Source organism: Amblyomma maculatum, chromosome 7 (genome assembly GCF_055883805.1).
Source record: "Amblyomma maculatum isolate TAMU_Amacu chromosome 7, ASM5588380v1, whole genome shotgun sequence".
Taxonomy (NCBI): domain Eukaryota; kingdom Metazoa; phylum Arthropoda; class Arachnida; order Ixodida; family Ixodidae; genus Amblyomma; species Amblyomma maculatum.
Genome location: NC_139350.1, coordinates 75,437,710 through 75,464,257, shown reverse-complemented (window position 1 = coordinate 75,464,257; position 26,548 = coordinate 75,437,710). Strand labels below are relative to the sequence as shown.

General features: G+C 45.2%; 2 pseudogenes; one reads left to right on the top strand and one right to left on the bottom strand.

The window, feature by feature from the left end:
* The first annotated feature begins 9,697 nt into the window (after positions 1 to 9,697).
* On the top strand, positions 9,698 to 10,589 carry LOC146183672 (uncharacterized; annotated as a pseudogene).
* A 1,208-nt stretch (positions 10,590 to 11,797) lies between these two features.
* On the bottom strand, positions 11,798 to 14,531 carry LOC146183671 (uncharacterized; annotated as a pseudogene).
* Positions 14,532 to 26,548: the final 12,017 nt, after the last annotated feature.

Below are 26,548 nucleotides of genomic sequence, written 5' to 3'. Positions count from 1 at the left end.
CACAGTCCGACAGCGCCCAGCACAGTTCGAAGAAATGGAGTCAGCCTTGTTAATGTGGTTCGGGAATGTGCACGCGAATGGTGCTGTCGTGAGCGACGAATTGCTTCAAGAGAAGGCTCGCTGCCTCGGCAAAATTATGGTTGCTTCTTCTCCTCCGCCTTGATAGGTTTTACCTGTGATGACTTACGGAATTTTTGTTCACTAAAACAGGGAGATGTTTACTGGGAAATATTATTCTACGCTCTGTCTAGGCTCTACTGACTTCAGCTACTAAAGAGGATGGCTGACAAGGTTTAAGAACAGACATGACGTTTCGGGTCGACGGATTTATGGAGAAGAGGGTAGCATCGACATCTCGGCTGTGTTTATATACCCAAATTATTAAAACAGCAGCCATTAATTATAAATTTTTTTCTCAATATATACCTTTAGTTTTTATTCATGACTCGTTATTATAGATGACTCGCTTTATGGACAGTTTTGGTCGGAAACCAAAGCGTCCATACTAACGAGGCACGACTGTATTCCTATTTTTTCTTAATTTAATGTATTCTGTCGCAAAAAAAAAAAAAAATTACAGTGTATTAAAAAAAAGCTCGACAATCATCAAATTTTTTTTCGAATTAAGAAAAAGACAAGGATGAAAGCTTAGGCGCGTTGGTGTCGGTTTTCTTGTCTCATAGCGCTAAACAGACAGGGACACAGCCAGACATACGGGACGGGTGATAAAAAAATGCGCCCGTCCCGTGTGTCTCGCTGTGTCCCTGTCTGTTTAGCGCTATGTGGCAAGAAAAGAAAAGGAGCATATCATCATTGTTGTTGTCGTCACTAGGGTCTACAGCATTTGTCGTTTCAGTTTATAGTAAGAACTGGCTTGTTTTATTTCTAATACGAATCTTATTCACGTGGGTCAGATGGGATAAACTCTTTGTATTGCATTATGGGCCTATGCGTAGTAACGTGGTACCCATGTAGGCCTTAGATTGAAACCGACCACAAAAGGGTAGGCGAGGAAGGGGAGAGGATTGCCACTGTAGTGCAGAGTTGGACATGTAGTGTCCAGAGTTTCTCTGCTTTTATCCAGGATATTAATTGTAGTATAAAATTGGGAGTAAAATACAGCCTTCATACGACAAAATTCTGGCTAGCCTATATATACATACCCCAGGATTACCGAGAAATGTATATTTGCTTTCAGTTACGGTTTAATTTAATGATTCTTTTTTTTTTTTGAGGTCGAGCGCCCGACCTCAACCTCACATTTTGAGTTTGAGGTGAGGTTGAGTGAGGTCGCCAATAGTCACCTGAAAAGTGAGGTGAGGTCGCCTTGGGGACCTCAACCTCAACTGATGAGGTTGAGGTTGAGTGAGGTCGCCAAATATTTTTTGAGTTTGAGGTGAGGTCGAGGTTTTTGAGGTCAAATGCCCACCTCTGATCTTGAACAGTTCAGAAAAAATGTTGCTGGATATGTGAGCAAACTATATGGTTGCTTCCTTACTATCCACCAATACAAGACTGCACTTGCGCCAGGGAAAGAGATACTGATGTCAGTAATCTGGGCTACTGGAATGATTGTAGTTGTTAAATAAGGTGGAGGCAATGTGTATAAATTTCCTTATTAGCTATCCAGAGATTTTTGACACTGACTACACATGTGAATGGATAAACGTTTCTTGAAATCTTGCCTGCAGTAATGAAATGCAGGAGTTGTCGCCTAGTTGCAGGTTGGCGCAGTTCTTGTCCAGCCACAGTCGTCGACTGCTGATGTGGCTGTCCTGCAGAGACTTGGGGCAGCGGCTGATGTTCATTAGCTGATTGCGAAGCTTCTTCCTGGTGCTCCTCAACCTCTCCATCAGAAGCAGCAGCAGATGGGGTTACTGGATCTGTGTTGTACATGCTGAGGAGAGTCTGAGCAGCAGGAGATTGCGACTCTTATGCATCAGCAAAGAAAACAAAATGGAGAGAAAAACATAGCAGTCAGTCTAATAGCCCCTTTTCCTGCAAATGGATCCATGTAAAAATAAACAGGCTCACATCCGACTATTCATTTTCAGAAGCCTCAGCAGTCGAGAATAAAATCAACGGATGCCATAATAATTTTTCTTCTCAATATTATATTGCATTTCGTGTTGAGTACTGCATTGTTATTGTTGTAATCCAGACTTTGTTTTGCTTATCAAATTACCACTGCTCTTGTTCATGCATATATTTCTGGTCTGTATTCTCAGGACTGAATTAAAACAATGATCCTGCTTGTTCGCATTAATAAATGCGTATTTTGAGCATTTATGTAGTTTTTATAATTAAAGGCAGGGGTTGTTGCTACTTTTTAGATGTTTATCAAATCCTGAACAAGAGATACTTTTGAGCCTCCTCCTCCCATGCTTTGTAAATAAATTGAAGGCTAATCAATACCATAATTACAATCAGTTGCATTTCTATGTCATGTTGTCAATGTGCGTATAAGCGACCAACATTCTGAATAACACATGGGTCCTCTGCTGTCCTCCCTAAAAGTACATTTCAGGCTGCACTGCGCTTTTTTTGTTTCACTATTGATAATGCACAAGGTGCCGCCAAGTTGATTGATAGCAAGTATGATCGTTACATGTCGCCTTCTGAACCACTGCCTTAAGCTGGCTTACTTTCTGTTAGTATGGGGTATATATTCTTACTTTTAAACAGCTTGCACATCTACAGCAGCAACAATCTAGGCATTATTTTATTACTTGTTCGTAGATACTGAAATCTCGCAGTTTGAAATTTAAATGAGATGGGGAAAAATAACAATACACCAGACAGTGCAATGACAAAACAAGTTAAAGCACAAAAAGAAAAATATCCGTTTCATGTCACCGTTCTTGTAGAAAAGCAATACAATAACAGTTACTACGCGGCTGATATGGAACATGCCTTTGTCTAGTAGCATAACCAGCTGAGAAGGAGATAGTTTCAGATATAGGTTTTATAGTGTACAGTATTAATTGAAATAAGAACTTCAATCTGCTGACATGATTCCTTTGACTTATTGAGGGCAAGTTAGCTCTTGTTAATCAGGCATTGACTGAAGTATGCTTAAAACTATTATAAGAAACCTTACCCCTTTTGTGTGTATTCTTTCTACATTATTAAAGTTAGATTTCATATTGTAGTGTTTCATTTGTAGAAATGCATAGCGCGAGAAGACCCATAACATGTTCCGAATTCTGCATGCATTTTCTAATATTGGCGGAGATCAAAAGCATAGACATGCGACACGGACCCACACATGGCAAAACTTACCATCCACCGCTCCTAACACGCAACTCTGGGAAGCCACCACCGCAGAATCGCTGCTGTAACGAGCTGCTTCCTGTGCCGAATTACTGCTGCTTGTTCCAACGTCAATTGCGGTCCTCTTCACGGAGGTAGTGCAGCTGCTTGCGAGTTGCTGCCTCTTTCTGTTAAAAGTGCCCCCTCTTCGTGGAAATATTCGGGGCTCGTAGTTAACAGTGCGAGCATAACCTGACAGATCCTGCTCCTTTTCGGCGTATTCTTCTTCCGTGCCCGACCTGAATATGGCAAAATACACACGTCTCATAAACAAGTGAACGATAGTGTACAACTGTTTTAGCAGTATACGCAAACAAAACTTCTTCAAATTCTTCGTATCCTGCTGCCTCCAGTATCCCAGAAGAAGATCGACTCTCTCCTTCACTCCACGCAGCGTGAGGTCTCTCTTGATCACTTTCTTCAAGTTGGTGATCACCAATATCCATTTAATATCGTCGTCAAAAGGCCTCGTTGCTGACACTTCCCGCAGAATACAAATATCTTCATAAGGTGTGAAGCATTTGCGAGGCTTTTTGGCTTGCAAACGGGCCTGCGCCGCGGTCGTAACCGACGAAGCAGCATTGCTGGCGGTCGTGCTGGCGGCTGCCATCTTGATTACCCATTCACGCCCGCGCGCGCTTGCGCACGCTCGCGCGCTCCGCTGAAGAAGGCTTTCCAGCGGGGCGCCGTGAACACGCTCGCCGCCCCAGCGTTTTGCGCATGCGCAGTGGCGTCCGCGCCCGCTCGCTCCGCTCCGCTGGCCGTAAACCCGCTCGGCTAAAACTCTCTAATCAAACAATCGGATTACACGCACGGTCGCCGCTACGGAGGAAGAGGGGGGGGGGGGGGGGGGGGGGGAGGGGAGGAGTGTGCGCTGCCCTGGCTGGGGCACTGGTTACGAGGGAGAACGTCGACGCGAAACGCAGGTACGGGCGACAAAGAGCTGGGCTCTGAAACAGGAGGCAAAACAACAATTAACGGCGCCGAATATGATTTGAATCTCCGATCACTACTCGAGTGCTATAGCCACTACGCTCGCCGACCAGTGAGTCGATATTGTGCAGCGTAACGGCGGTGTTTTGCAGATATTTTTATTGAGCGTTGAAGTTGCCATCACTTTACACGATTGACCCTAAGTGTACTGAATATTTTGTCGGCTGGTGTCCCACATCGGAGTTCGGCCGTGTATCTCGGAATATTTTAATTTCTCAATAGCCGCCGTTCCTGCATTGTTTCAATGCGCACGCACAGGGCAATGTGGTTCATCAGATTGTGGCACAACGAGCACTTCACAAGCGCCCAGTGGCGCAAACTACCATCGAGTAAGCCACTTAAAGTGTAAACACTCAAGGAAGTGTTGAACGTAGGCCAGCTCGGTTGGTTCATATTAGGAAATAAAACATCGAAGAAAACGGAAAGAATCGCGCAACGCCAGCCCTTTGTTCCTCTTTTTATTTTCTTCGAGGATGCATGGCTCGCTCCTTGTTACTAATCAAAAACGCCTTTACGTATACAATAGCCTTTTCTCGTCAGTAGTGGCGATGACTCGGTGATGTCAGCAGCCGCACCGGTAGCTTTGCTGACACCGTCGCCTCGGCAGCGCTCGGATATTATTGATATCCTGTTAGTCGAGCCATTCCATAAATAAAAAGCATTGCACATTTTGTGGGAGCCGAGGTCGCTGAAGTTCAGGTCGAGGATTACCGCCAGAACTTCGTTGTTAAGCTCGGGAACGGGATCTATGCTTGGCATTACAGTAATAGAATATATATTCTGCTTCACTATAGCTTGTGCGAAAGCGACTTCTCCAGCCAGCGGAAGCTTTAATTTTGGTTCCTGCCAGAGCGCACCGCTCTCCGCACGCAACCAATCGCAGTGTCCGTGTTCACGCCATGGATTATGTCATTTTCGCAACTGTTTAAAAGGGAAAGCAGTTTGCACCGCAGAGGCGGGAAGAAAAACCTCTTCGACATGGAATCGAAATATATCGCAATAAATGCGTCCTTTGCTACCTTACAAGCGACAACAAAGGAACGAAATGCCGTACTATTGGATTACAACAATGTGTGATAGAGCTGTCGTCAGCGCTCAGTTGTTCCGGTATGATCTCTCATATGCTCGTTCACATACAGTCATAAGCTGCCAAATTATGTGAAGACCAGCACTGGAAATATTTATAAAGCCCCGCTTTAACAAATCCGCGTATATGAACGTGCCTACGAGACCTTTCATCTCCAATACGCCCTGCAAGCCTCAATTGTTCCATCTCTGAGGAGAGTTGGCAGCTTATATGGTCTGGTGACGTCACGCAGCCCACAGCCCGGTCTGTATCCAGCCATGTTCAATTAGCCCCATCCAATCAGCCAGAGCCATTCCCGCAATTTATCGCTCATAGCGTGAACAACGACGACGACGCGGCGCCTAGCTCTATCGCATTAAAAACTATATTGTTCGTACGAATGAATAAAAATAAAATACGTGAACACGAATGAACTCGGCTTGAAAGCCTTTTCAAGGCCCAGTACGCTGCTCCTGCACCCATGTTTCGAAAACAATGCTTGTTCGATGACTAACCTAGGAACGCCATTTGACTGTGGCATCTATTTTCAGATATCATGACATGGAAGCCTGGTTGCTGCATAATTGCTTCTTCAATTAAAAGCGTAGGGTATCGGGAATAGCTGGCGCTCTTAAAGGAAATCTATTAAGGTTGTACTTTGGGCTTGTTGGTAACACATGTCGACAAAAATAGTGCAGAGACAGGACAAGGAACAAGAACACACATGAGCGCTCGTTTGTGTTCTTGCTTGTTCCTTGTCCTGTCTCTGCGGTATTTTTGTTCACTCTTAAAGGAAAAAAAGTACTGCTTGCTGTTTTTAGCCGGGGGAATTTCCGATTCGGGCATGTTGATTGTTATGGGCCTCTCAGAGCGACTCCGCTCACCCACGGGTCCCTGCCGTTTATCCGCAATACCAGAATCTGTAGATTAACGCTTGCGCAGTCTGTGTAACCGTTGCTGTTCTGCACGCCGAGCCCGGTGAACCTGCGCCGCAGTATCAGTACCAGGCTTCTTCCATAGCGACGTCAATCAAAAGCGCGACGCAGCCTTGTGCTCAGCTCTCTTAATAGCATCCACAGTAGCTCTTATCACTGAGGGGCCCGGTGAGCGGCTCGGAGCCGAGGCGGAGGGAGCACCGCGCGTACGTCTGCTGACCGTGAAGACCCAGCTGCGAGTCGGAGCGACTGGTGCTAAGGGAGGGCTTCCGAATTTGAGGGTGTGCGAGCGACACATATGGATACTCAGTCCGGAAATGATCCGCAAGGATATTTTAGCAGATCCTGGGCACGCAGTCACGTGACGTAAAAGTTACCCAGGGTCTATGTCACTCCTACGTTCCTTGCCAGTGTTTCTTTCTTTGTTTTTTTTTTTTTTCATTCTGCAGAGGAGTGAGACGGGACTGTTGCTTGTTGTCCTTCCCCTGTCCCCTGTCTAGCAACTAGCGCATAAATTTCATTATGGTCAACCAACTGGCCCCTGTGTCAGACTGTCAGCATTGTTAAACTAACAGCTTGGAGCTGCCCGCAGCTACAGTGTCTAGCACTGTACCTCAGTGCTGTCTTGTGTGTGTGAAGTGGGTGGGGGGTTCTCGTCATTCGAGGGAGCAAAGAACAGAGCAGTATGCAAGCTTGTTTCCCTTTGCCCATACCTAGCAGTGAGGTATTGGCTGCGGTGGCTTAAGCGGAGGGAGCTCTTACGATTGCATGCTTCTGTGCACAGCGCAAGTTGATCACTGGGCTCAATCGGCCGCTTTTGCCCCTTAAGTTAAGCTCGTTATGTGATCGTCCATAAGCTAAACAACATTTCACGACGTAATCCACCACTTTCAAAAAACGGCTGCGCATGTGCGAGAAAGGAGCGTGCCGCTGGCGCCACCTATGTGGTTGGAAAACAAGTCTCCCTTCAGGCTGTGTTGGCCGGCGCAGGCGCTCGCACTTTGCAGTCATGCCTGCTAACTGCGTCGCGTTTGGATGTTCAAACTATTATTATGGTAAAGGCGGTGTAAGTTTTTTCCGGCTCCCATCGGAAAAAAGGGATCCGGCGAGAAGAGCTGCGTGGGCAGCAGCGGTCAAGCGCAAGAACGAAGATGGCTCATTGTGGCAGCCAACCGAACACTCGAGAATCTGCAGCAAGCATTTTATTACAGGTACGCCGAGTCTCGTTGTTTGTAGATGGTTCTGCGCAGCATTAATTTATCTCTATATACTACAGGCCGGCCGTCCAACTTCATCAACCACCCTGATTTTGTGCCCTCGGTGTTCGCCTACGCGAAATCTCCGGGCGAGGCTGCGGTGGGGAGGCATAGCTGTTGGACGAAGAGGAACGTCAATCAGCGTAAGTGACCGAGCATGCTATCAGCCGATTTTTCAGCGCACTGTGTCCGCCGTATTGTTCCTAATGCTGTATAATCGCTTCAAGCACGCACAATGGGAGCGCGTTCGCGGGCAGTGGAGATCGCGCGCATTCGAACGCATAATGGGAGCGCGTTCGTGCCAGGGGAGATCGCGCGTATTCGCGAAGGGAATGCATGCATTCAGCTCGCGAGCGTTCGTCAGCCTTTCAGCTGGGCGTGCTCCCGCACAGTAGGTGCGACAAGTCTCTGCCAAGTTTTGTGTAGACTGTATCTGGGTTTCATACGATGCCAGCACGCGGCCTTATGACACTGCATAAGCCACACCAGCAGTACAGGCATATGATTAGATGCTAAATCTGGAAACTTACTCTTTAGGTATCTCGCTCCTACATGCAAGCCATTTCCAAAAAAAAAAAAACATATATGCTTGGTTGACATTTGTGTCATGTCCAAAGTTCTAAAACTTTGCTGAAGCTTTTACAATCATGGCTACTTTTGCATATATAGGTTTGAGTACAGCCTGTTCGATACCGGAACGACATATTAGATTCATCGTAGCGGATGTAATGTTTGCAGGACAACATGATGCATCAGCAGATTTCAGTGCCGCACCACATGGCCAAGACTCACCAGGAATGGAAAATTCTAAAAATGGGATGTTATGGCACGAAATGTAGCCACAGACACAGCTTAGACTAAGATTTCACATGGGTTGTAATTTCCTTCAGAATAATTATTTTGGCTCTGGTAAGAGAGGAGCAGTTCAGCAAGTATGTAATGTAAACTTGCAGAACCAAACTTCAATCATTGTTGGCACTGCTCTATTGAGAGTTTAGCTGCTGTTATAGTCTTGATTCATAAAAGCAAAACAGATTTCTACTGATTGTTTACTGTGCTTCTGTTATCTCTGCAGATGGACATGAAGCATCAGCACCCAATTCATCCCCTAGCACTGCATCTGCACAGGATGGACAAGCATTAAAAGCATTATTGAATGGTAAGCATGCAAAACATCCTACCAGAATTTAAATTGCACTACGTTTGTGGCACATTATTTGAGCTCGACATAATTTCCAGCAAACACTTAGGTGCCTAAATTTTCTACTTTGCAAGAACACACATTAGTGAGACTACTTCATTGAGAGTCTAGGCACGTCATCTGGCCTTTTCTTAAGTTTGCAGAGGCACAAAGCTCATCAATATGTATCTCCACCCATGATACTCCTGCATTGAAATTTTCAGCAAGTGATAAGCATGAGATAACCCAGACCTTAGGCTTACTGGCCCTAAGCTTCCAGTAAGCTAGGCTCACACTCAGCCAACTAGAAGACCATGTTTTGTATGTTCAGTAATATAAATGTCATACATGTAATTTGGAATTTTGTGGCAACTATGGCTGCTACTTCCATTGCTACAACTGTGAAAAGGCAAAAGGAAAAGGTCTATAGAGCTAAACGATTAATTCACGGGAACTGGTTGAACCTTGTAGCACATTTATCTTTCATCTTATATGCGCCTTCTGGAGCCGAGATCTTTCCCTTTTTCATATTATCGTTTATTATCTCTTTAGAGCCTTGGGATGGTTGTTAAATTTCTGTGATATAAAATTGCACTTGCAGTAATGCGTACCTCATGAAAGTTGTAATTTTCTTGTGTCAACTTGTATTGATGATGGCCAAGGGTCACTTGCACACTTGTTTGTATTCATGTTCTGGGATATTTACTTAGGGTTCTCTAATATTTCCAGTTTTTGTGCTCGAGCAATTGTATGACTTTTGCTTCTTACACAGATCATTTTGCAGCTACTGAGCAGGATCCCAGCCAGAACAGTTGCAAATGCATGGATGCAACCCAGCACACCGCCAGAGCAAAAGAAGTTCTCCTTCAGCAAGCACTTCTGAGACTGCAGAAGAAGAATGCCCAGCTTCAGAAACAGCTTAGGAAAGCAGAGTCACAGCTTCTTACATTACAATTGCCCCAAGAAGTGCATGTTCTACACTGGCCTTCCTAACTTTGGTGTTTTTGAAAGCTTGTTTGAGTATTTTAAACATCGGGCCAGTCAAATGTCATATTGGGGCTGGGATAGGAAAGAACAAGAAAACTGTGGCCGGCCCAGAGAGAAAGATATTGCATCTGAATTTTTCATGTTTCTTGTACGCCTGAGAACTGGCATGTTTGGAGAAGAAGTAGCACGAAACTTTGGTGTATCAGAAAGCCATGTGAGCCGCATCTTTGCCACGTGGGTTAACTTTGTCCAGAAAGAACTGGCTTGTATAACCAACGTTCCCTCACTTGAAGTTATTCAGCAGCATCTGCCAAAATCATTTCTTGGTTTTGAAAACACGCGCTTGGTACTGGATGCAACAGAAGTGAGGATTCAACGACCATCGTCACTTAGCGCCCAGCGCCAGACATTTTCACCATATAAACATTACAATACATACAAGGTTCTTCTTGGACGCACTCCGGATGGTTACATTGCCTATGTTTGACGTCTCTGGGGGGGGCTCGGTGTCTGATAAGGTTATGCTCGAGAGCAGTGGTCTTATTGACAGCCTAAATCCAGTAGATGCCATTATGGTGGATAAAGGATTCACATTCCCGTATCTACCTCCTGGTCTTACTGTGTACAGGCCCCCATTCCGTGAACGACATGAGCCACAAATGTCTGCTCAGGCTGTGGAGCAAACTCGTCGCATTGCTCGTGCTAGAGTTCATGTAGAACGAGCAATCGCATGCGTAAAAAGCTTTCACATACTTGACAGGCCATTCCCAATCACTATGATAGACATAGAAGAACAGGTCTTTAAGGTCTGCTGTTTTTTGAGTAACTTCAGGGAACCACTTAAAAAGGATGCAGACTAAATGCATAGGTTGAGGCCTCAATGCATGCATTTCAGGCAGCTATTCAGGCATCATTATGAGAACGTTTTGCATTACCTGGGGAGATCAAATTTCTTTCCTTCTGGCCTGAACTGTCTCGGTACTTTTTGCATACTTTTTATTTTTGCAGTATCCGTGAGGAAGTCACAAGTGTTGATTTGGATCACATTTCCATTGCATTTGGAATTATTTGGCTTTCAGTAATCAATGCTTACTTGTAACCGACTGCTTTTGTGTTCATATTTCATCTATCTGACACTGCTCTATGTGCGGTAATGTTACTGTTATTGTTCATTGCGCATATATTCAAAGCCTTGTTCAGTGCCTTCCTGTCCTGCCCAAGCACCACCCTGGCTGCACATTTGCCAGTACATTATTAGAAGTATGAAACAGTGCTGTTGCATTACTGAAGGTCTTTGTTGCTGCTTTGGAGATTCCTCTTTGACAAATTGTCAAAGTTTTGCTGTGAGATCATGTAACTTGAACAAAATCACAGAGAGTATTCTAATACTTTTTTTTTATTCAGGGAAATTTAGACAACAGAATGTCTTGGTGCAGGGGGCAAAAAGGCGGAAATGAATCCGCCTGACTGGGCCCTAAGCATCACTCGTACATATCAGGGAGCACTTGCATAACACACAAACTCTAAACACAAAGCTCTAGATGCAAATGGTTGAGTACACAAGTTTCCAATTTCAGTCACAGATACTATGACTGAATTAAATTGCAGACTGCTGCATTCACAAGTAGATAGATGAGCTATTGCTTCAACACCTCTCATAGGGCAAAAGAAACACCTAATAGCTGAACAAATGGCCTTTACATTTTCGAAACTTGCAGTTCACTTTAATATGTAGACAATAGCTCATGTCATATAAAAGCATGTACAGAGCACGCTTGCAGAAAGTATCTGTCCAGCTGCAAAAGGTTTGGCCCTCTGACCCCCCCCCCCCCCCCTTTATAAAGAAAAAAAATTTCTACTTCGTCCAAATATGCCCAAAGTTGTTGTCCAACCTAATTTGACCATGGCCAACTCAGTGGTGATTTCCAAATTTTAGGTGACCCACACGCACAATCTGGCATGCTTACGCATTCTCTGCACATGATAGGCTAGGTAAACCTTTGCAATTTTTAAGGATCCTTTATTTGCAATGCTCATAATCTTGGGTGAACAGAGGCAAGCTAGATTCTCACTTCAGCTTTGTGATCTTCAGCTTAAGGTCATTGTCCCCACAATGACAGACGTAAAATCCTCTCTGCAGCATCTTGTACGACACATATTGCCTACAAGTGTAAAGTGTCTGCAGGCGCTTGACACGTTTTATCAGCACCACTGGTGCAAATGCATGTGTCATGAAATGTAGCAGGGCCGGAAGCATTTCTTCCTCACAGAACTTCCTCTTGAAATAAATACGCTGCACGTATATATGATGCGACTCCATAGGCTCACCTCCCTCAGTCCATATTGCAAAGTCACACCAACTGTGTCCAGTTACAGCCATCTGGCCTTGCACCTGATAATAATAAGCATGTTCAGTCTTCAAGACAGCTTCACCATTTTGAAGTGCGCAACAGAACTTGAGGTCTTGGCATGCTTCCTCGACAGTGACCCCTTTTTTCGATATAGGGCACTTCACCTCAAGCAGTCCTTCCTCACCGTCGATGAACACAATCCGGTCTGGCGAGGCAGCTAAGAAAGGATAGTCTTTGTGGATGTGCCAACCAGTTTCTTGCACTACAACTGCCAAATCTTTGCAAATCATAACAGCTTGATATGCCTCAACAGCATCCCTCTCGTGAGCCCTGCCATAGGCTATTGCTTCGTACACTGCTCTATTGTTGGGATATAGAAGTGTCTTTAGCAGGCCTTCCGGCTTAACACAATGGCAGGTCCTCTTAAAAAGGGATGCTGTCAGGCGACCAGTTCTTGCGGAGTACCGGGTTTTGTTCTTTGCTTGGCCCAGAGTATTTGAGCATATTTGTGCTCGCTCTCTTTCTTCGAGAGGCTTCAGCGACTGTATGTAGTTTTGCACAATACTTCGTACTCTTTGCTCCAGAGATCAGCATCATCTTTGATCAATATTTGGGGTTTGTCATTTGTCTCTGACTGCTCTTGGCTGTGTGGGCACAGGTACCGCAGCACTCTTAGTGTAGGGCTGCTAGCTGAAAGCCTTTTCCGCAGTTCAATAATATCCTCTTCCTTACAGGGTGCAACCCTTTCACATGGGTTGAAGTCTCGCTTCTTTTTTATGTGAGCCGGCTTGTTGACTGTGTGTTTTCTGAATGAAATCTCATGTAGAGGCACCCTTTTTGCTGGCTTCTTTGCTGAAATTCAATAAAAAGAGAGGATGTTAGCTGTGTCTATCGCATAACATTGGTCTTTGCTACTGCACTTAGCGATGAGTGTGTACTCATGGTTGTTACAGCCAGATTTACACATATTGCAAGAGGTTTTGAACAATGTGATCAATACAAATGGTTACAAATCAAGGCTCCTTCCAAGAGACCGCTGTATGAATGACACAGGATAGTGTTTGATATTGCGCAGCGCTCCTATGTGAAAAAAGCTCATACACTGCACACTTTTTAACCTGACCAGGGTTGAAACTGAGCTATGCATACAGTACTGTGCTAACGATAGAAATCTAAATGCTCGCAAATTCATACATACCTTCAGGAGGGACAATCTATTTACATGGCAGGTCCGTGCAAGATGGCTTGTCGGTGTCTCCGCTGTCTGTCGCTTCAGCGACAGTGAGCAGCAGTGCAGCAACATGCTGACACGTTTCACTTAATCTGCACAGCAATGGACAGAAAAAAAAAGTTAGGGGGACACTTAAGCACTGCTTTAAATTTCCTTAAATAGCATAATCAAGCGTCTTTCATTATGAGCGTTATGAGTCTTATGACATATCTTTGAACTCCGTTTTTCGATTTTTTCTCACTTCTTTAATTCATCATTTACAATGATTTCATTGACTGGATCGTCATTGCCTATCATTCATCAATCACACTAAAACCACAAAAAAGCGTGACACTTTTTTTTTAACGCAGCCCCCGATCGTTTCCGATACACGGTGCATGCCGACGAATTTTCGACTGGACGAGCTGTATAAGATACGCTTAATACAGACTGGTCATTTAACGACAGCACACAGTATCAACAATGGTGCACTACTCGAAGAGCAGCAAGACGTCTGTGCTAAACGCGTATGACGTTAATGTGAGCTTTTGCGCGGACACTTGGCTCACTACTGGCGTCCGCGTGCATCAGCAGCTCACGCGTGCACTGTGTGCGCATCGCGAACGTATACACTGCGCGCGCTCCGCTCTCGCCAAAAGGCAGTAGAGTGCTAGTACTTTACCTTCATCGAAGCTATCACAGCCTACTTCATATTCAATACAGTTCGGGGCTGGGATCTAGGGGCTTTTGCCGTTTGCAATGTGCCGGTGGCACGGGACATTGTTACTACAGCGGTCGTCGTCCTCGCCGCTGGTGGTGGTTCAGCCGGAGCCAGTCGACAGGCTCGTGCTCTTTCATCCTTCACTCGCAACAACAATAAACGCCCCTTCGCGTTCAAAATCAAAGACAACTCACCCAGCAATAAATTCACATCTTGCTCCAGCGATGTCGCCCATAGCTTTGACGTACCACGCTGATACGACGTAAGCGCCGGCTTTCATCGAGGGTAGGCAGGCTGCCCTCAAAAGTCCAAGCTCTGGATCACCGGTACTCGTGTTCAGCATCATGTTCTTGATGTAGCCTTCCTCTTTGAAGGCCCATCCGCGACGCGCTTGACGTACGGTCGAAGAGTTAGCGTGCAGATAACGCCAAGCATTATCACTTTTTATACTGCACTTAGAGACTTCAGCAATCCATCCCTCTTCCAAATAAGGGAATGGAATGCCATCTTCTTCAATCATTATTTCACTAGACGTCAAAGAACGCTCGGTTGAAAAACTGCACCTGTTTTCGCGAATGCGTATGTGAGTATCCGGCGTGCAGATATGGCCGGAGCGGCTGTGTTTTCCAACCAGTAGGCGGGGTCCTGTTTTTCTCCGGTAGGTGGCGCCACTTATTTTGAAAGTTGTCAATTACAAACGTCAACGTCTACGCACCTTTTAAGAGATGCTTTAGCTCTTGACCGTTATCTTTTCCGCCACTACAAAACTTCAATTGTATGGGCGCGCGTGGCGCGTATGGTTGCGCGCATGGTTGCAAATAACTTACGTGTAGCCAGACACTCAACCGCACACGGTCAGTACTCTTCTTGCACGTTTTCATTGCAATGAGGAACGATACAGAGAGAGCGAGAGAGAAAATAGAATAGAAAGGCAGGGAGGTTAACCAGGCGATGCCCAGTAGAATACCCTACACGTAGGGAGGGGAACAAAGGGAGAAAAATGATAGAAAGAGCACCAAGTAAAGGAGTCTATAACATGTGAGGAGATCTATAGTGAAATGGGGTAAAGAGTAAACAGTTCAAGTCTTGAACTCAACCCGAAGCAGAACGAAAACAAAAAATTGAGAACGCAGAGAATCGGCGCTCACTCTACATTTCCTCCTCCTCCCCCTCCTCCTCCGCGCATCGCGCGTTTTGATTGAACAGCGTACCTCGCTCAAGGGAAAGAAAGCTCCAAGAGGCAAACGTATTGGGGGCGAGCGCCACCACTGGAGCCAACGGCGCTAGTGTCGACCTAGGTGAGCAAGTGGGATCACGTGGCTCCTCTTACTGCTGCTGAAGCAGACGCTCGATTGAATGTGGGCGTTTTACAAGCTAATAGTCGCGTTTATTTCTGTAGTTTGGGTTGATATAGAGTGCCAGCCTTGCACTTTTTGATCTTGCATCGTTACTGAGGCTGCTGAAGTTTATTTCGCTGTTGCTACGGTCCGTTACTGCTCTGTACCCGGATATAATCGAGGGAACCCGGCGCAAGCTCCCACTGCTACCCGAAGCATAACTTTCCTTAATCAAAATTTGAATGGGAAAATCAGCGATTGACAATTCTCATGATGTGCGCAGCAGGCATTTAAGCGAGCGAGATTTAGTGCATAGAGTAGGCGCTAATAGTTCGGTGAGCGGCATAAGAAACGGCGCGCGCGTTTTAATGTGCGTTTATCACTTCTGAAGCTAACGATACTATTGCTGAAAGGATGGAAAAGATGCTGGCTCATTCATGGAGCAGTACCCTCGCAAAGAAAGGAGGGATCAAGCGAAGGCCAGAAGGTCTCAAATATTCTAAATGAACGCGTTGACACGGAAGTTTCACTGAAGTGAACTAGAAGATTCTGCCGCCTCGGGCAGCGGTATGCATGGTGAGTTGTATCAGGCAGCGTCTCCAGTACTGTAGTAGTTTCAAATGACAGATTCCGTGAGTAAACGAAAGATAGAACATTTCACGCATGTTGTGATGTGCTGATCGAGATATGCGTAAACAAAAAACAAAAACTACTGTGTGCGGGGAAAAAAATATCCGCTCTAACCAAGTGCCAGTGACGGTAGTCAGTGCGCAAGAATTCGCTCCGTGGAACCCACGTCTTCACACTTGCTAAAAGTATTAATCAATGTCATCCCCACAGTCAAACTTGTTTGCTGTACTGTGTTCAAGGGAGCAGGCGAACGGTTCCGCTTCTGGCGGCGCTATGCGAATGCGCTCAGCATCTGTCAGGCTCCTGACAGTCCTCTACTCCTGCATGCAGAGGAATCCCATTACCTCTGCACTGACTGCTTACATCTGACTGGCTGTGTGTTAGCTTCAGTGTTTTTTTTCTTTTTTTCATAACAGCCGAAATGCTGCGGCCGGTGCACATCGTCGTAGCAGTAAAGTTCGCCAACTTCGATAACTCTGATTCAGTGAAGTGCATTCTTGAAAAACAGGTGGGTCTATTACCTCAATTAAGCTTATACAGGTCCAGACCGAGTTTTATATTAATAAATAAATGAACGTACTTCTAATGCAAAACTGAACGGCCTAGGAAAGCATCCTACAGCAGCAGTTCAACGTGCGTTATCCCACTTATATCGTCATACGGACGCTTCCGAGAGGTGGCGCCTTGGTATGTCCTTGAGCCCATGACTGCGCACCCAGGACAAGCAAAAACATTCTCCCACTCGGTCCAGAGCATGGTGGTCCAGAGTAAAAAACGCTTGTACATCATTTCCCGGTGACAGCCGCAGCTGTGGTACAGGCCGCGCTCATTGACTGCAGCTGTGAAGCCACTTCCTCCTCACTGGCTAAGACACGCGATGCGGCGAAGCACCACCTAGGCTCGCGCTGTCGCCAACTTCTCCTTTGCGCCTCAAGCTCAAGGACCCAGCAGGGACACCTTGTATAAACTAGATGTTGGTGCTTGGCGTCACCACGCACCCTGAGCCCCCATACTGAAGCTGTCATCCGTACCGTGGCGAAAGGTCGAGAGGTGGAGGGAAGGAACCTTGAACGGTGGCGGTCGAGGCCGTGGTCAAGTCTCGGCCGATGGCCTCCTCTCCTGTCTACCAGGTGAGGGCCTCCGGGACCTTCCTCTGCGTATAAAGGTGAACCAGAGACGACATATATTAGGACCCCTTAAACTATCTATTCTGCATGGAAAAACTGTCTTAAAAAAAAAAGAAACCTGATAGACCACCGAAAAGGAGTCGCACCGAAGTGGCACAACAAAAAATAACGGCACCAACTGAGAACTTCCCAAGGTTTCTTGTCCTTCGCTTTATAACAGAATCTAAACCTGTAAACGAACTGTCAGTTTTTCTGATTGCCAACTCGCTGAAGGCCATCATTGGGGATAAATATAAAGCGAAAAATCTAGGATCTGGTTACCTACTTATAGAGGTCATACAAAATAATCATACAAAATCCAGTCTGACAAGCTCCCCATAACAAAGATATTTGCTCACCTTGACGTTCAAGTATCACCCCACCACAGTCTTAACAGCTACCACGGAGTGGTTTCTGAGCAAGACCTCCTAAATGAAACAGAATCAGATCTCCTTGAGCACCTCCACAACCAAGGTGTAACAGCAGTTCGAAGAACAACAATCAGGCGAAATAATGAGAAAATTAGAACTAAACATATTGTTCTCACTCTCAACCGGAGCACACTTCCTGAATTCATCAATGTGTAATTCATCCGTTGCAAAGTTAGCCCGTACATACCAAGCCCACCAGGTGCTTCGAGTGCCAGCGGTACGGTCATGGTAGCCAGACATGCCCAGGACGCCTTACCTGTGCAAAATGCAGTGCACATGATCATGCAACCGATAATTACAGTGAAACTGACTTCAAATGTGTGAACTGTGAGGGCATTCACTCTAGTTACTCACGGTCCTGTGTGGTCTTTCAGGCAGAAAAGGAAGAGATAAATTTGCAAGTAACCGAGAATATATCATACGGAGAAGCGTGGAAGAAACATAGAGTGCTTTCCTCCGCTCCCTATGCTGACGCAAACCGCAGAGGGGCCAGACCGCGTCTAGTAACGGTGAGCACGCAGTGCAATGCTGCTGACGTGCTCCCACCACGGCTTCTCACTAAGCAGCCACCTGCTACAGCAATCTTTGCAATCCCGGAGGTCACTTTCTCCCAGACGTCCGGGACACCAAAGACATCTGAGAGTTCCTCTTGAAAAACCTGCCTCCATGCCTTCACCAGAGGCGATGGAGGTGAGCGTGGGCTACGCAGTGTCAGAGGCAGTGCCTGCTGGATCGCTTCAAATAAATAAAAAAAAAAACATACGCCAGTTAAGCCACCTGATAAAGGCGGCGAGCCTTAAACCCACTGCCTTACCACATTCCGCACTTACAAAAATGGCTACTGAAAGCATTATTTAATCGAACTGTCGAGGACTACTAAATAATCGGGATGATGTATAGAAAATCCTCGCCGAGCACCAACCAAACATATTTTGTCTGCAAGAAACCCACTTAAAACCAGCAGACACAAGTTTTCTCAAACAGTATTTTGTATTCAGGAAGGGTAGGCAAGGTAACACTCGCCCCTCTGGCGGCGTTGCCATTGTAACTCAAAAATCAATCCCATGCCGAAGCATCTCACTTTTAATACAGACTTGGAGGCAGTAGCAATGCGAACCTTAATTTTTGGTAAAATAACAGTGTGTTCTCTGTATATTCCTTCAGATTATAATGTAGCGAAAGTTTGGAAAGCTGATTGATCCATGGTTCTGATTGATTGAACCAGAACCATGGCTGCTGGTCCATCCATTATGGGGATGTACAAGAACAGGGGTCCATGGGGCAGCGCGCTAGCAGACGACGCGCCGCACACTTCCGTGCATACCGTGTACTCATGAAGCCGTGCTCGGTGCACATATAAACTGTTTAATTCAACAGATTTGCGTCCTATCCTGCTCAGAAAGTTTCAAAAGACAGGAATAATAACTTAAACGTGCGTGTGCAGCATAAAAGTAAAAAAAAAAAAAAAAACGCGTGCGTTAAACGAGCCAGCTCATTTTTCTGAACCGTTCGCCTCAGTACAGCGGTTAGTAAACTGTTCATTAATTATGCTTTGAAATTAGCAGCGAACTTAAAGAAGAAACAATATTTCACTAAACATATTGGGCTTGGTTCCTTGCTAAAAAAAGCAAGTAGGCGGCGTTTTCTGTAACTTGGGATCGTCGTTGCGCATAGAGCTCTAATACAACATGTGCGTCATTGCGTTTGTAACCGTTCGGGTGTACTCCGTTTTACACACTTTTTCGCTCGAGTTTATTTCATTTACAAAGCATTTCAATACCTTTATTTTGGAGAAAAAGTCAGTTTCTCTGCAGCTGTACATTACCAAAGCATGTATATCTTCCAACAACTACAAAAAAAAAAATAAATAAATAAAATCGGGTATGATGCGATACAAAGCTCACGGATAATGTATTCTCACTTTTCTATTCTTTATTTGCTTTATATTGTTTTCCTTATAGCCTACCGGGCAATAATGTCACCAGTAATCTTGGATGCCGCTTCTTGAAACTTGACGGTCCCTGTGCGCGTTCAGCGGAACTTGTTTGCATTTGGTGCAACGCCGCTAGACTCCTCCGTTAAAACAGTGGCTCAATAGCGTTTCACACACACACGGGTGTTTTTACACTTTTTATTCTACTTTTCGTGTTTTTTTTTTTTTTACTTTTATGCACCGATATTTAGCATAGGCAAATATTGGTTTTCCATTTCGATCATTTTGACACATTTGCACTCTCCTCTTTTTCCAATGTTTCATTGTCCATTTATATCAATTAACTGATCAATTGTTCGCAATACATTTTCCTAATAAGCATTATCAAGCATTTCCTTTTCATTCAGAGCATTTTGACACCATTGATTCCACGCGTTATATTGCAGTTCTGATCTGTTCGGGGAAAGTAAGGGGGACGCGAAACGGCAGTGAGTTTTCACTACATCCACAGTACAAGTAATGGCTACATAGTCATAGCGTCCTTGATATTTTGCTGATGAAATAGCATATGCCCAAACAAAGGCCATCCCGGGCAAGCGAACGGCTTTTTAAGCAGACAGAAATTACTTCTCATAGTCGGGTGTTTTCTGTGGCCATGAAAATCTTACGCCCGATCTCATGAGGCCATAGCTTCCTTCTGTTGCTATTATCGTCACCGCGAGGAATGGAAAATGACTTTTTCGCGTCTTCCGCACGGTTCCGGCAGCCGAAAGCACAGCAGCCCGGTGCAGCCGCATTTCACGCGTGCGCTTGAAAATTTGAGTTCGGAGATGTAATTCTTGCGTTAGCTTAAGCATTAAGTACTGCATATACACTCCTAAAAATGCAATAGAGGTGTGTGAAGTACTTTTTGCTTAACTAATCTGCCAACATCACGCTGGCAAGTCCAGATCGCAGTGCATTTCAGCGGCGTAGCGAGCACCGCTGGACCCTTTGTGCGGAGCTTGGCGGCGAAGAGGTCGCGTGCAGCCAACCGGCCTACCGGAGGGAGGGACGGCTAGATCAAGACCTGTCACTACCTTTGGCGCGAAACAGAACCCGAACCTAACGCGAACGAAATCCGGTTACACCCTGTTTGAAACATCAGCTCAAAAGACATCCCAAAGCGAGGGGATGTTTGTGATTCTTGCGAGGATGGGCGGGAGGTATGGCCTCCGAGATCACCTCCGCGTGCTCGTGAGAAAAACGCGCACGATGTGGTGACCTGGGAGGCCATACGAGAGGCATGACCTCCGAGATTCCCTTCGCGCAGGGTGATCATGAAGGCCATGTTGTAAATTTGTCGATTCCGCCAGCCCCACCAGGCGGCAGTGCGCACCGATGTGGCATAATGCAGCGTAGGGTGCCTCGCGATGCAGCGTCGCCGTTCAGGGTGGAGACAACCTCGCCGACGCCGCCATATTGAAGGGCACGGGATCCGCTGCGCTAGCATACGTAACGGTGCCGTTCTTGATTCCGGCGCTTCAGAGTACTTTCACTTGAATTGTATTTTTCATCAGTATCCCATTGCGAGTAATTTCACGCTTAATAGCAATTTTAACTCCGAATTTTCCAATACGCAATTGTGCGACTTAATTTTACGGCCTCAAGTGGCCGAGCTTGTGCGGCTATGGGATTGGAAAACCTGTTAATATTTAACAGATCCTTTCGTCGGCATGTTCTGCTGCCCTGTGCGGGTGGAAGAAATCGTCTTATTGTTTTCCGCATGGCCTTTTCTTTCTTGCATCCGTCGTTTTGTCGACGGCTGCGCGTCAGCCGCTCGCGCCCTGCGGTTGGATTCGTTTTCGTCGCGCGGGCTGTTTTTCTTTGTGGCGCTCGTACAAACTGATGTCGGTCTGCTTTCTAATCTTTCGAAGTGAAAATACGAGTTGTTCGGCCGTATATTGCTTACAAGGAGCAATTACATCTGATTTCAGTCAGACTATGGTATATACTAATGAGGCATGAATTTCAGTATGCGAACGTTGCCACAATGCGTTTTTTTTTTCTCTGCGCCAGCGAAAAGCGCCATCTTTAGTTGTCGATAGAATAAATGATAACGCAAATGTTTCACTCGTTTCGTTTTTAAACGGGAGTCCTTGAATTCGCTCGCATGCAGAGTTCGCTTGTACCCTGGACCTGCGCACCGGTTTCACGACTGTGATTCATTCCTCTGTTATATTTTATTCAGGGCGACCTCTACTGTTTATTAAACTTTGCTTGTTAACCTGCACAAAAGGTGAATTTGAGGTCATCATAAACTATAGATGTTTTCTGAAAATTATGAATCCGAATTAAGAGTAATCGACTTTACAAAATAATTCATTGCAAAGACAAGCAGCCATAAATGCTTAGTTGAAAAAATTATTTTGGCTGTGACTGAATTACATTTTCAGCTGATTTGGATTGAATGTTGAAGAGTCAGGCTGTTGTAAAAAGAAACGCTAGACACCTTAAGGTTGAGCTTTATTACTGCTCCAGACAAGTATGTAACGAAGCTTATCAACTTCACCCTAGCAGGCAGTAAAGACAACAAAACTGAAGACGATGCGAATTTGAAAAAGCGTAGCTTGTTGATCCAGGCGATCCATGGTACTTCACAAAAAAAAAAAGCAGCTGAAACGACGCGTACACCGGACGATGCTGTAGACATCGCTGAAATTTTCTTTGTCTTGAAATTTTATTTTGTATTTCCAGCGCCGGCCCTGTACTTCGCTTATGAACGTGTCGTTTGAGCTGGATGTTTTTTCTCGTACAATGCAAACTAGTTTTCTAATGTTGAGTGCAACCGAACATAAAAAGAAAATGCAAACTAATATAAATTACCGAGCTAGAAATACATATTATGTACGTACTGTCGGTTTTAACCCTTATATATAAGGTATGAAAGCAACGCATGGAAAAAGATGCAAACCACGAATAATGTGACAAACGCGGAGCAAAACTTTTGATATGCGCAGTGTGGAGTAGCATTCGCAACAAAAATGAAAGAAAACAAAGATGTCAACCAGGAAATAGCGAGCAAGAAAGACTGGTAAATATGATATGTGTAGGGTGGTATAACAATTAAAACCAAGCACTCTACACCAAGGTGACGTCAACCACAGTCTAGATGCCATATTTGTCGTCCGAAACAACAGGCTCGCTTAGCCAGCCTCTACAGCAACAGCTAAGGAGGAGTTGCTGTCTTCCTCTCCAGCGGGTGTACATTTGGCAGACCGTCTCGCAGGGAGTCTAGTCGGCTACTGTTGAGCTAAATGAATAATAAAAAAGTGTTATTGTTTCGAATCACTGGAAATTGAAGAAATAATGCTCTCCAGTGCAAGTATCACATATAAAGTAAAAGAGCGCGGTCAAAGCTCTGAACTTTAACAGGCGGCGTCCATCCTGTCAATTTCTCTCGACCTCGTCCTCATCAAAGTGATACTAAGGAAATATAAAATGCCAAAAGTGATTACTGAAGCTAATTTATATATTTATTTATATTTATTTATTTATTTCAGTACCCTCAGGGCCCGAGGGCATTACAGAGGGGAGTGGGGTACAATAAGAGAAAAAAAAAAAGGAAAAGAAGAACAGCAATCAGTATAAAAACAAATGTGAACAGTAGTATGGCTGGCACACATAAGCAAGTTACAACAATATAGGAACGCAAATACACAGACGTATGAGCGAATTATATAAGCACACAAATATACCACGTGAGCAAAACAAACAATTTTACTAGCAGGCAGGAAACAAAGTTGCTGAAATATACCATCATACTCGTGAGTGATACGAGTCATACGAGTCATACATTTAGAGTGATACGAAGAAATACTTTGAAGAAAATTATCCAAAGTGCTGAAAAGAACGTTTTCATAAAAAGGTTGCTGCACATTACCGAGCCTCGCATGTTAATAAACAATGCGCAGAACACGATAGATACCGATCCAGAAAACCCAGGAAACATTTGAGTAACATAATGCGTGTTGACGGCGTGCACATCATGCTTAGGCATTTTGCTCCGCAATATAATAGGAAGCATGGTCGGGTATAAACACTGCATTTATTAACGCGAAAGCGTTACTTCGTTATGTTCACAGATTTCTGTCTGCAGACCGTGTGCGCAGACCGCAAAATCGTGTCCGCACCCGTTGCGGGTAATTGAGAAGTGGTAGAGGTTAATGAGGGGTGTCAATCGATAGAGGCTGACGTAATGTTGCTGCAGAAAAACTAATTGGACCAATAAGTTAATTCGGTAATTAAGTAAAACAACCGGTTCACAAGAAAGGAAAGGCGCAGTATCTGCTACACTTGTTTTGTGGACACCTGTACCGCGCCGTAAAAGAAGGGAGGAAGGTGGGAGTGAAAGCGGAAAGAGAGAAACGGGTGCCGTAGTGGATATTACGTCAAGGATGTGACGTCGCCCAACCGGAAGTAGAGCAGAAAAAAGGGCATAGGAAGGGATTTGTGCGCAATTTGAAAGTACTAAAGATAGGCTAACAAGAAGTGAATTAAGCTACTAGAAGCAGCCAGAAGCAACCAACAGCAGCATCCGTGCTTTCGCATTACTCCAAAGTAGATTCTGCAGTGTTCTTTAATCATTATTTTGCAAGCATATACCCGCAAACATAACACTGGCTACATCGCATGCGATTACATTGGTGCAATATATACTAAAAAAATAAACTAGGAGCCTTGATTGATATCCGCGATACATCGCTACCAAAAGGCATCTTCACTCGACTCTACATCAGCCGAGACACTACGCGCGTAAAAAAGAAAACAATGTTCAAAACGAAATATAGGTCAAAACTGTCTCGCAACTTACCTCCCCGGTATATAAGTTCACAGTTCCTTTCCATCGATCCCACTTCTATGTCCCCTTTGAGCCCCGGGGGAAATGAAAACAACCTAGACTACGGGTTCACCCAGCGCATATAAGCACGCACAAACGCTCGTAATGCTCGCTCGGTGGACTTGACAGGCTCGTAAGTCACGTGGTCAAACACCCAAACAAGTACAACCACCAGCGAGTCATCCGCCGTCTCGAACAACGCAAGCTTAGCTGCTTCCACCACGCAACTGCGACCGCTCTGATCGCCCGCCGTGACTCAACATGACGCCGCGGCGCGAAAGAGGTGGCGCAGGGCTGGTCAAAGCATGGCACCACCGCCTAATGCGGAACCCTAATGCGTCGATGCATGATCCAGCCCGTTCGCGGCATATCTCCGTTGGTGGTTCTCTCGTTTTTTTGCGCGTCACATTGACGAAAAGCTTGTCACGAGCGTGTCATGCAGTATTTCATGTTTAGCTGGTTTTCCAGCAAAGGATGACCGCAAGATATGTCCGAAATGTTTCACAATTTAGTTGTGTTTACTACCGAAGCGTAGGGTTGATGTTCTTGCCGCGTTCACATAATGCGTTCCGTTCTACTTGGAATTTACGCATTATGTTCGCGTAGATAGTTTTCTTTGCTTGCGAAACAGTTACTCGTCAAGACTACCTCGTATAGGTGGTAGTCTGAGTGCCGAACGGTTACTCGTGAAGCCTGCGGTCAATCAGCATCACAAGCGTATGCTCGAGTGGTCCGACGCATGCATGCTTCTCAGTTGCAAGGTCTTGTTGCCGTTTGGTGAACTGTGACATTAGTTTTCCTCCCCATTTTTAATCCTAAGAAGAGCGTATTGCCGGGCTAGTTGGTGATCCATTGGGTAAAAAATTGCGCAAAAAAAACACAAAGGACAAAGAAGAACGTCTTATGTGTTCTTCTTTGTCCTTTGTGTTTTTTTTGCGCAATTTTTTACCCAATTAATCCTAAGACTTCTGCGCTTGCTTGCAAATATAACAAATTCCAGTGGAGCGTTCATAGCTACATTCAAGTTCAGTATACATGTCGCTAGCTTATGTTGCCTTACTTCGAGAGGTGCTATCTTCTAGCTTGTTCAGCAAGAAAGGTCCACGATAATCATAGCAAAGTTGATTAGGCCACAACTTGTCAACGCAAGAAAATTATTAGCTGATCGGGCAGTTTACTGGAAAAGAAACTGCTGAGCAAGATAGGTGCTGCGTGTTTAGTCTGGCGAGTTAGCTTTGCGAATGGAGAATTGCGCAAGTAGTGATCATGCAGTGATTGAACTTTGTAAATAGCGAAATGTTTGTGTGTACTTGTTGATTGTGCTTGCCCTTATTGTTTTTCTCTTTTTCCACTTTATGAGTTTCGTAAATAAAGAAACTAGTCTTTTTTTAATTGCTCACGATGTTTGCCTCGTAATTTAGTTCAGAAAGTTACTAGTATCATTACAACCGGCGCAGATTTAGTGCCAAAAGCGTTCTTATACGTTTCTCCTATCATTGAAAGTAAATAAAAAATCTGGAGGACGCTTAAGCTCCGCCTTCAAGAGTGGAACGCGATAGCGTTATTGCACCTCGTTCGCACCGCCCGCTCATTCGCTCGGTATGCTCTTGAAGCAGCTCGGCACACATCGCAGAGGACGCTTTCCCAGCAGAAGCGCTAGGGCGCAGCGATCACGTCAGAGGCGTCCGGCATCAGACGCTGCACCTAGCAATCGCGCTGTGAGCGGAAAGAGGAGCCGCGTCGCCTAAACACCACTGTTCGAGTGACGCACGCTGGATGTTGGAAGGGGAGAGAGCGAGAAAAGTGCATGCCGGGATTTATCGCTCACAGCCAACGCCGCCGACGACACCGGCTTCTCTGCGACACGAGCTCCTTAACGCTACCGCGTTAAAATTGCTAACTAATGTGGCAGGCGTGCATGACAGTAGTATTCACCGCACTGTGCCATTATTCTAGTCCAATCATAATTCGTTTGAACCCACTTGCTCGGCTTGGCCCTCTGCGTGTAAGGCATAGGATAAAAAAATGTATAAAAGCACTGCACCCAGTCTGTAGCATATGCACACAAGTGAAAACAAGAACAAATTAAAGAGCACTGCATAATCTACAGTGCAGTAATGCGAAAGCACGGATGCTTGCTTTCGTATGTTTTTTTTTTTAT